Source organism: Tachypleus tridentatus, chromosome 10 (genome assembly GCF_004210375.1).
Source record: "Tachypleus tridentatus isolate NWPU-2018 chromosome 10, ASM421037v1, whole genome shotgun sequence".
Lineage (NCBI taxonomy): Eukaryota > Metazoa > Arthropoda > Merostomata > Xiphosura > Limulidae > Tachypleus > Tachypleus tridentatus.
The window spans coordinates 193,188,398-193,201,620 of NC_134834.1; positions in this window are offsets into that span (position 1 = coordinate 193,188,398).

Below are 13,223 nucleotides of genomic sequence, written 5' to 3' on the forward strand. Positions count from 1 at the left end.
ATGTAATACATTATGTAACAATAAAGTTAGTATATACTGACCCATGTAATACATTATGTAGCAATAAAGTTAGATAGTGGACACTGACCCATGTAATGTAATACATTATGCAACAATAAAGATAGATAGTAGATACTGGCCCATGTAATACATTATGTAACAATAAAACTAGTAGACACTGACCTATGTAATACATTATGTAACAATAAAGTTTGTAGATACTGACCCATGTAATACATTATGTAACAATAAAGTTAGATAGTGAACACTGACCCATGTAATACATTATGTAACAATAAAGTTAGATAGTGAACACTGACCCACGTAATACATTATTTAACAATAAAGATAGGTAGTGGATATTGACGCATGTACTACATTTTGAAACACTAAAGTTAGATGGTGGATACTGACCCATGTACTACATTCTGTAACAATAAAGTTTCATAGTGGATACTGACCATGTAATACATTATGTAAGAATAAAGTTAGATACTGACCCATGTAATACATTATGTAACAATAAAGTTAGATAGTGGACACTGACCCATGTAATACATTATGTAGCAATAAAGCTAGTAGACACTGATCTATGTAATACATTGTGTAACAATAAAGTTAGTAGATACTGACCCATGTAATACATTATGTAACAATAAAGTTAGATAGTGAACACTGATCCATGTAATACATTATGTAGCAATAAAGTTAGATAGTGGACACTGACCCATGTAATACATTATGTAACAGTAAAGTTAGATAATAGATACTGACCCATGTAATACATTATGTAACAATAAAGTTAGATGTAGATACTGACCCATGTAATACATTATGTAACAATAAAGTTAGATAGTGGATATTGAGCTATATAATACATTATGTAACAATAAAGTTAGATAGTAGATATTGAGCTATGTAATACATTATGTAACAATAAAGTTAGATAGCAGATACTGACCCATGTAATACATTATGTAACAATAAAGTTAGATAGTAGATATTAACCCATGTAATACATTATGTAACAATAAAGTTAGATAGTAGATATTGAGCTATATAATACATTATGTAACAATAAAGTTAGATAGTAGATATTGAGCTATATAATACATTATGTAACAATAAAGTTAGATAGTACATATTGAGCTATGTAATACATTATGTAACAATAAAGTTAGATAGTAGATACTGACCCATGTAATACATTATGTAACAATAAAGTTAGATAGTAGATATTGAGCTATATAATACATTATGTAACAATAAAGTTAGATAGTGGATATTAACCCATGTAATACATTATGTAACAATAAAGTTAGATAGTGGATATTGAGCTATATAATACATTATGTAACAATAAAGTTAGATAGTAGATATTGAGCTATGTAATACATTATGTAACAATAAAGTTAGATAGCAGATACTGACCCATGTAATACATTATGTAACAATAAAGTTAGATAGTAGATATTAACCTATGTAATACATTATGTAACTATAAAGTTAGATAGTAGATATTGAGCTATATAATACATTATGTAACAATAAAGTTAGATAGTAGATACTGACCCATGTAATACATTATGTAACAATAAAGTTAGATAGTAGATATTGAGCTATATAATACATTATGTTACAATAAAGTTAGATAGTGGATATTAACCCATGTAATACATTATGTAACAATAAAGTTAGATAGTAGATATTGAGCTGTGTAATACATTATGTAACAATAAAGTTAGATAGTAGATACTGACCCATGTAATACATTATGTAACAATAAAGTTAGATAGCAGATACTGACCCATGTAATACATTATGTAACAATAAAGTTAGATAGTGGATATTAACCCATGTAATACATTATGTAACAATAAAGTTAGATAGTAGATACTGACCCATGTAATACATTATGTAACAATAAAGTTAGATAGTAGATATTGAGCTATATAATACATTATGTAACAATAAAGTTAGATAGTACATATTGAGCTATGTAATACATTATGTAACAATAAAGTTAGATAGTGGATATTAACCCATGTAATACATAATGTAACAATAAAGTTAGATAGTACATATTGAGCTGTGTAATACATTATGTAACAATAAAGTTAGATAGCAGATACTGACCCATGTAATACATTATGTAACAATAAAGTTAGATAGCAGATACTGACCCATGTAATACATTATGTAACAATAAAGTTAGTAGATATTGACCCATGTAATACATTATGTAACAATAAAGTTAGTATATACTGACCCATGTAATACATTATGTAGCAATAAAGTTAGATAGTGGACACTGACCCATGTAATGTAATACATTATGCAACAATAAAGATAGATAGTAGATACTGGCCCATGTAATACATTATGTAACAATAAAACTAGTAGACACTGACCTATGTAATACATTATGTAACAATAAAGTTTGTAGATACTGACCCATGTAATACATTATGTAACAATAAAGTTAGATAGTGAACACTGACCCATGTAATACATTATGTAACAATAAAGTTAGATAGTGAACACTGACCCACGTAATACATTATTTAACAATAAAGATAGGTAGTGGATATTGACGCATGTACTACATTTTGAAACACTAAAGTTAGATGGTGGATACTGACCCATGTACTACATTCTGTAACAATAAAGTTTCATAGTGGATACTGACCATGTAATACATTATGTAAGAATAAAGTTAGATACTGACCCATGTAATACATTATGTAACAATAAAGTTAGATAGTGGACACTGACCCATGTAATACATTATGTAGCAATAAAGCTAGTAGACACTGATCTATGTAATACATTGTGTAACAATAAAGTTAGTAGATACTGACCCATGTAATACATTATGTAACAATAAAGTTAGATAGTGAACACTGATCCATGTAATACATTATGTAGCAATAAAGTTAGATAGTGGACACTGACCCATGTAATGTAATACATTATGTAACAATAAAGATAGATAGTAGATACTGACTCATGTAATACATTATGTAACAATAAAGTTAGATAGTAGATACTGACTCATGTAATACATTATTTAACAATAAAGATAGGTAGTAGATACTGACCCATGTACTACATTCTGTAACAATAAAGTTAGATACTGACCCATGTAATACATTATGTAACAATAAAGCTAGATAGTAGATATTGACCCATGTAATACATTATGTAACAATAAAGTTAGATAGTGAACACTGACCCATGTAATACATTATGTAACAATAAAGTTAGATAGTGAACACTGACCCACGTAATACATTATTTAACAATAAAGATAGGTAGTGGATATTGACGCATGTACTACATTTTGAAACACTAAAGTTAGATGGTGGATACTGACCCATATACTAAATTATGTAACAATAAAGTTAGAATGGTAGATACTGACCCATGTACTACACTTTGTAGCAATAAAGTTTCATTGTGGTTACTGACTATGTACTACATTGTGTAAACTGACTATGTACTACATTGTGTAACAATAAAGTTAGATAGTGGATACTGACCATGTACTACATTCTGTAACAATAAAGTTAGATAGTGGATACTAACCATGTACTACATTCTGTAAAAATAGAGTTAGATAGTGGATACTAACCATGTACTACATTCTGTAACAATAAAGTTAGATAGTGGATACTGACCCATGTATATTTTGTAACAATAAAGTTAGATAGTGGATACTGACCATGTACTACATTCTGTAACAATAAAGTTAGATAGTGGATACTAACCATGTAATACATTATGTAACAACAGAGTTAGATAGTGGATACTAACCATGTACTACATTCTGTAACAATAAAGTTAGATAGTGGATACTAACCATGTAATACATTATGTAACAACAGAGTTAGATAGTGGATACTGACCATGTACTACATTATGTAGCAACATCGTTTTAATGGTGGTCTTTTCCAAAGTTTTTTATATTGTTTACTTCCAGGATTTTTTATTAAAAAAATTTGTGCCTTTTAAAAATCGAATTAATTAATACCTTCCAGTGACATAGCGGTATGTCTTCGATACCCGTGGTGGAAAGGGCACAGATGTCCCACTGTGTAGCTTTATGCCTAATTACTCAGAAACATACATTTAGTTTAAAAGAAATTCAGAAGATCGGCGTCTACTAAACGAGTGTGTGTGTGTTTTCACATCGAGAAGCAACATTGGGCTATCTGCTAAGTCCACTAAAACTTGCGTCCGCAATTTCACTTCTCATCGATTAAAAACTTCAATTACAATAAATGGCTCTACTTAAAAAATGGATTGCCTTATAGAACAATGTGTGTTTTCTGATATGGATTAAGTACAATTTATGGAAGAGGGTGTCCCTCCCGAGGGGGTCGAAAACCTGCATTTTGTAGTCAAGTCTACGTTAACGGGCTATCTGTGTTCTGTTTACTGTAGGGAATTAAACAAAGAATTTTACGTTTTGAGTCCGTAAAATTACTGCTGTTAATCTTGGTAGTATCTGCAACATGACGAGCGAATTTATACAGGAGAATTAGATCATTCAATCACAGGTAAAACTGGAGAATTAGATCATTCAATCACAGGTAAAACTGGAGAATTAGATCATTCAATCACAGGTAAAACTGGAGAATTAGATCATTCAACCACAGGTAAAACTGGAGAATTAGATCATTCAACCACAGGTAAAACAGGAGAATTAGATCATTCAACCACAGTTAAAACTGGAGAATTAGATCATTCAACCACAGGTAAAACAGGAGAAGTAGATCATTCAACAACAGGTAAAACAAGAGAATTAAATCGTTCAACCGTAGGTAAAACAAGAGAATTAGATTGTTCCGCCACAGATAAAACAGGAGAATTATATTGTTCCACCATAGGTAAACAGGAGGATAATAGATCGTTGCGACACTAGTAAAACATCGTTCACAGGTAAACCCCTTCTCTTCTCTTGAAATTCCCTTGTAGTGTTTGGTACAGTTTTCTTTTACTTACCTCTTTCCTTGAAATTCCCTTGTACTGTTTCTTGTACTCACCTCTTTCCTTGAAATTCACTTGTAGTGTTTCTTGTACTCACCTCTTTCCTTGAAATTCCCTTGTAGTGTTTTCTTGTACTTACAGATATATTCAACGGACTATTTTAAAATTCTTCAGCATTTGTATAATAGTTAATGTTGAAAAACTTTCAATAACTGAAATAGTAACTTAACTTGAAAACATTAAAAGATGACGTATGTATCGTTAGACGTGAGCGATGCACTTATTAAGTAATTTTAAGCTCAAAAGTGACAACAAAAAAGACTGCTATTTTGCAAAGTTTGGAGGAACAAGATATTGTGATTTGCAAGGCTGATGAAAGGGGACAATCTGTATTACTTAATAAAAAGGACTGCGTTTCTGAAGTTGAATAATTTTTAAAAGAAGGTCCATATGAGAACATTAAAGTTAATCCTATAAATAAACTTTAGGAAGTAGCTAAAGAAGAAAATTAAGAAATTAAGGTAACTTTCTTTTACCTAGACGTCTCCCGCTGGGACAGCGGTAAATCTACGCATTTACAACCATACCATCAAAGAATTCGATTTCCCTTCAGTCGACACAGCAGATAGCGCGATGTGGCTTTGTTATAAGAAAACACGAACTTTCCTAAAGTTCATAAAATTCTTAGTAATTTCAGACCTATTGTATCCAATATTAAGAGATCAACTTGTGATGTAACAAAATTCATATATAAAGTTTCTCATTTTTAAAGAATAAAAATACATACTCAGTTAAGAATTTGTCGTAAGAATTTACCTCGTCATTTTAGATCAACAATACATTTTGGCGTCGTTTGAATTTGTGCCAATGCTCACAAGAGTACCTGTGATTATTGCATGTTTTGATAAAAACAAACCCTGACAGATTAAAGTATTTTCGTGTTACATATACCATGATTAAACTGGTAGAAGTATGCGTTGAAAACTATTTTTATAAAATTAATAAGAAAGCTTACAAATAGAACGAAGATTTAACTACGAGTTCACCTTTGCCTCCATTATCATGTGATTTATCTCCGGACAGTTGTGAAATTATTGTTTGTTTGTTTGTTTTGGAACTTCGCACAAAGCTACTGGAGGGCTATCTGTGCTAGCCGTCCCTAATTTAGCAGTGTAAGACTAGAGGAAAGGCAGCTAGTCATCACAACCCACCGCCAACTCTTGGGCTACTCTTTTACCAACGAATAGTGGGATTGACCGTCACATTATACGCCCCCACGGCTGGGAGGGCGAGCATGTTTAGCGCGACGCAGGCGCTAACCCGCGGGTTACGAGTCACACGCCTTACGCGCTTGGCCATGTCAGGCTGTTGTGAAAGTAAAGGGCTAGAAAAAGCGATTATATAACCTGAAGTGTGGTTAAGATATTGATAATTCTATTCCGCCATGTCTTGTCACACTAAATATCAACAACTGGTGTTTTTACTGTATGTGAATAGGACACTGAGATCATGTTTTAAACAGGATAATATTAAGAATGAATTATTATTAACTAATTACACAGCTGTAGAAAGAGGTTTAAAACCTGCTGTTGTTGACAGAGCTGTTAAGAAACAACGATAAAATACTAAGTTAAAAAATAATGTTTGGTGTTAACATTGATACCTGGCTTACTTTGTCATATAATGAATACATTTGATACCTGGCTTACTTTGTCATATAATGAACACATTTGATACCTGGCTTACTTTGTCAAATAATGAATACATCGATACCTGGCTTACTTTGTCAAGTAATGAATACATCGATACCTGGCTTACTTTGTCAAATAATGAATACATTGATACCTGGCTTACTGTGTCATATAATGAATACATTGATACCTGGCTTACTTTGTCATATAATGAATACATTTGATACCTGGCTTACTTTGTCATATAATGAACACATTTGATACCTGGCTTACTTTGTCAAATAATGAATACATCGATACCTGGCTTACTTTGTCAAATAATGAATACATCGATACCTGGCTTACTTTGTCAAATAATGAATACATTGATACCTGGCTTACTGTGTCATATAATGAATACATTGATACCTGGCTTACTTTGTCATATAATGAATACATTTGATACCTGGCTTACTTTGTCATATAATGAATACATTTGATACCTGGCTTACTTTGTAAAATAATGAATACATTTGATACCTGGCTTACTGTGTCATATAATGAATACATTTGATACCTTGCTTACTTTGTAAAATAATGAATGCATTGATACCTGGCTTACTTTGTAAAATAATGAATACATTTGATACCTGGCTTACTTTGTCAAATGATGAATACATTTGATACCTTGCTTACTTTGTCAAATAATGAATACATTTGATACCTTGCTTACTTTGTCAAATAATGAATACATTTGATACCTGGCTTACTTTGTCATATAATGAATACATTTGATACCTTGCTTACTTTGTCATATAATGAATACATTTGATACCTTGCTTACTTTGTCAAATAATGAATACATTTGATACCTTGCTTACTTTGTAAAATAATGAATACATTGATACCTGGCTTACTTTGTCATATAATGAATACATTTGATACCTGGCTTACTTTGTAAAATAATGAATACATTTGATACCTGGCTTACTTTGTCATATAATGAATACATTTGATACCTTGCTTACTTTGTCATATAATGAATACATTTGATACCTGGCTTACTTTGTCATATAATGAATACATTTGATACCTGGCTTACTTTGTCATATAATGAATACATTTGATACCTTGCTTACTTTGTAAAATAATGAATACATTGATACCTGGCTTACTTTGTCATATAATGAATACATTTGATACCTGGCTTACTTTGTCATATAATGAATACATTTGATACCTTGCTTACTTTGTAAAATAATGAATACATTGATACCTGGCTTACTGTGTCATATAATGAATACATTGATACCTGGCTTACTTTGTCAAATAATGAATACATCGATACCTGGCTTACTTTGTCAAATAATGAATACATTGATACCTGGCTTACTGTGTCATATAATGAATACATTGATACCTGGCTTACTTTGTCATATAATGAATACATTTGATACCTGGCTTACTTTGTCATATAATGAACACATTTGATACCTGGCTTACTTTGTCAAATAATGAATACATCGATACCTGGCTTACTTTGTCAAATAATGAATACATCGATACCTGGCTTACTTTGTCAAATAATGAATACATTGATACCTGGCTTACTGTGTCATATAATGAATACATTGATACCTGGCTTACTTTGTCATATAATGAATACATTTGATACCTGGCTTACTTTGTAAAATAATGAATACATTTGATACCTGGCTTACTGTGTCATATAATGAATACATTTGATACCTTGCTTACTTTGTAAAATAATGAATACATTGATACCTGGCTTACTTTGTAAAATAATGAATACATTTGATACCTGGCTTACTTTGTCAAATAATGAATACATTTGATACCTTGCTTACTTTGTCAAATAATGAATACATTTGATACCTTGCTTACTTTGTCAAATAATGAATACATTTGATACCTGGCTTACTTTGTCATATAATGAATACATTTGATACCTTGCTTACTTTGTCATATAATGAATACATTTGATACCTTGCTTACTTTGTAAAATAATGAATACATTGATACCTGGCTTACTGTGTCATATAATGAATACATTGATACCTGGCTTACTTTGTCATATAATGAATACATTTGATACCTGGCTTACTTTGTAAAATAATGAATACATTTGATACCTGGCTTACTTTGTCATATAATGAATACATTTGATACCTTGCTTACTTTGTCATATAATGAATACATTTGATACCTGGCTTACTTTGTCATATAATGAATACATTTGATACCTGGCTTACTTTGTCATATAATGAATACATTTGATACCTGGCTTACTTTGTCATATAATGAATACATTTGATACCTTGCTTACTTTGTAAAATAATGAATACATTGATACCTGGCTTACTGTGTCATATAATGAATACATTGATACCTGGCTTACTTTGTCATATAATGAATACATTTGATACCTGGCTTACTTTGTAAAATAATGAATACATTTGATACCTGGCTTACTTTGTCAAATAATGAATACATTTGATACTTTGCTTACTTTGTAAAATAATGAATACATTGATACCTGGCTTACTTTGTCATATAATGAATACATTTGATACCTGGCTTACTTTGTCAAATAATGAATACATTTGATACCTTGCTTACTTTGTCAAATAATGAATACATTTGATACCTTGCTTACTTTGTCAAATAATGAATACATTTGATACCTGGCTTACTTTGTCATATAATGAATACATTTGATACCTGGCTTACTTTGTCAAATAATGAATACATTTGATTCCTGGCTTAATTTGTCAAATAATGAATACATTGATACCTGGCTTAATTTGTCAAATAATGAATACATTTGATACCTTGTTTACTTTGTCAAATAATGAATACATTGATACCTGGCTTACTTTGTCATATAATGAATACATTTGATACCTGGCTTACTTTGTCATATAATGAATACATTTGATACCTGGCTTACTTTGTCATATAATGAATACATTTGATACCTTGCTTACTTTGTCATATAATGAATACATTTGATACCTGGCTTACTTTGTCAAATAATGAATACATTTGATTCCTGGCTTAATTTGTCAAATAATGAATACATTGATACCTGGCTTACTTTGTCAAATAATGAATACATTTGACACCTGGCTTACTTTGTCAAATAATGAATACATTTGATACCTTGCTTACTTTGTCAAATAATGAATACATTTGATACCTTACTTACTTTGTCATATAATGAATACATTTGATACCTGGCTTACTTTGTCAAATAATGAATACATTTGATACCTGGGTTACTTTGTCAAATAATGAATACATTTGATACCTGGCTTACTTTGTCAAATAATGAATACATTTGATACCTGGCTTACTTTGTCAAATAATGAATACATTGATACCTGGCTTACTTCGTCAAATAATGAATACATTTAAAAACAAATAAATATTTTCCCGATATACAAACCGCTAAACAAAGTTAGCCAAACTCTTAATACAGCTAAGGATAAAATAGATTTAATGGAACAATTTGTTTTATATAAAATATCATGTGAATATGAAGCAGCAGGCCCAACGTGGACAGTGGTCAGGTGGGTTAAGGCGTTCGACTCGTAATTTTAGGGTCGCGGGTTCAAATTCCCGTCGCACCAATAAAGCTCGCCCTTTCAGCCGTGGGAGCGTTATAATGTGACGATCAATTCCACTATTCGTTTGTAAAAGAGTAGCCCAAGAGTTGGTGGTGGGTGGTGATGACTAGCTGCCTTCCCTCTAGTCTTACACTGCTATATTAGGGACGGATAGCGCAGATAGCCCTCCAGTAGCTTTGTGCGAAATTCTAAAACTAACAATAGAGGAGCTTAACTAGGAGAAACTAGAAGAAATTTAAAGTTAAAAATTAATGAACAGAAAACGAAATATTAAAAACAATAATATTACTATTTTATCTTTAGCAGGCCACATCAGTGAAACTAAATACATAACTCAATGGGAATAATATTGTTATTTTAATACAACCTGAAAAGTTAGTTAGTGTGAATACACGCGAATATATTGAGATAATTAAATCTTTTCTTTTAAATTTCGCGCAAAGCTACACGAGCGCTATCTACGCTAGCCGTCCCTAATTTAGCAGTGTAAGACTAGAGAAAAGGCAGCTAGTCATCACCACCCACTGCCAGCTCTTTGGCTACTCATTAAGAAATGAATGTTGGGGTTGACCGTAACATTATAACGCCCCCACGGGTGAAAGGGCGAGCATGTTTGGTGCGACGGGCATTCGTACCCTCGACTCTCAGATTACGAGTCAAATGCCTTGACCACTTGGCCATGCCGGGCCTTAATTAAATGTAAAAATGATAATTTAAATTATTGAATAAGGATGATAGACATGATGGAAGTGTTGTCAGTAGATGGCGTGAAATTCTTTATTATGTAAATTGGTGATCGGGTTATTATATAAATATGTGTTATTATGACTTGCTGAGCACTATTGTTTTGAAGACGATGTAGTGATACAGGTAGACTTTGTGCGATTTTTGGTTTTATCCTGTATAATAAATTGTTTGTATTTTATTGTAGTTTTGAGACTGGAAACAGTTTCATATTTGTTTGTAAAGTAATCATTCTTTATAAAACACAGAAGGTTTTGCAATACTGGTGGATTATTTATTTATTTTTTCGGATATTCGCAAAAATTCAAATGTTATCTGTGCTAGTCGCTTAGAATAGGTAAAACGGTTAATCAAAATTATCTTGGATATTCTTATCTGACCGACTAGTGTGATATGAACCTTATCTATCATAACGTATCAATGGCCTCTATTTGTTGTTGTTTTATTACTTGTTGCAGTAATAAAATAACTTTTAAATTCGTTGCTCCACAGCTCGGCTCTATAAATAGTGCTCTAAGTTCGGCGCGTATTTAATGATTTATTTTAAAAATTCTACTGCATACTGTGGCATAATGCCATTAGTTTTGTTAGATACAAAGGTGGGTGGTGATGACTAGCTGCCTTCCCTCTAGTCTTGCTCTGCAAAATTAGAGACGGCTAGCGCAAATAGCCCTCGTGTAGCTTTGCGCAAAATTTAAAAACAAACAAACAAATACAAAGGTCTCGCTGAATGGAGAGGATGGTAGTTGTAGTTCTTACTACTTATTAGTGACCATAACTCTCCTACCAAAGAAAGAATGGTTCCAAAGATTTAAAATTTGCGATAGCTTAGGATTTGATGGTTTCTAAATGTTTAAACTTGTTAAGCGGATTTCCCACGGGCTTTGTAGAAAAACTTTTGACAAGAGTTTTTGTAACCTTTCGTTTACGTCTTGTGTAAGTCTGTCTCTCGCCCAACGGGTATAGATTTGCGAATTTTTGAGACGAACCATTGAAAATTGTGGGCGCAAAATGCTTGCATCATATGATGTCAATCGCATTTGAAGAGTTAAGAAGCTGTTTGAGAAATCTACATCCATGTGATGGATGCAAATATTAATTCAAAAGAATGTTTCTTAAATAACAGAAAATACATGCATCAAATTAATTACAGATAAAATTTACATTTGGATAATTAACTGCTCTGTTTCAGAAATTTATAAAACGTTCATAATTTGTTTTATTTACGTTTACCTTTGAAATATAAATATGATCGAGATAAAATGGTAGTAATCTCACTAGAATAGGCTCTTGTGACCTTTGACTTCACAGAATTACTATATCCGTAGTCTAAAAAAAAAAAGATAACTTACACTAATGATTCACCAGTTCACGTCTTCAGGACGTTTACAAAGTAAACCTGTGTCAAACCAATGCCTAACTGTGTATAATTCTAAAAGAAACAAGTCTCGCACTACCAGAGAAGAAAAAATATTTTATTTATCACCTTTAAAGGGTTTTCACTCCATTCTACGTGCTTGAGCGATCATTGCATCATCAAAGACTTGGAACTACTGGGTGTCTCTAAATGAAAGCATTTTAAAAGTCAATGAGCCATAACTTTGGGGCACCTGTTGAACAAACTACATTGTATTCTATAACTTTGGGGGACCTGTTGAACAAACTACATTGTATTCTGAGTGTGCTGAAATTGATATTAGAAATTCGTCCTTCAAATGTGTTGAGTGAAATATTTCTATGGCAACTTTACACCAAAAGCGGTAAGAATCCTCAATTCGATGAAGAGGGGGGTTTGTTTGTAATTAAGCACAAAATTGCACAATGGACTAGCTGTACTCTGCCCCCCCCACTGGTATCGAATTTGGATTCTAGCGTTGTTAGTCCGCAAACATACGCTTTGTCACTGGGGTCGAAGAGGGGGGGGGAGACTCTGCCCCACACAAAGTTAAACGAATAGTTTTATAGTTAATGTTTATTTACTAGACGTGTGATAGGAGTAACTAGTAATTGAATCTTATTACAAACCTGAACCATATGAAATGATCACTTTACACAATATTTAAACATAAAACTCGGAACATTTTCATTCGTATTTACGATTTGGTTCAGCTAAGTTAACCAGCTGTGGTAAAACTTTAACACCTTGTCACAGGTTAATTGTTTACTG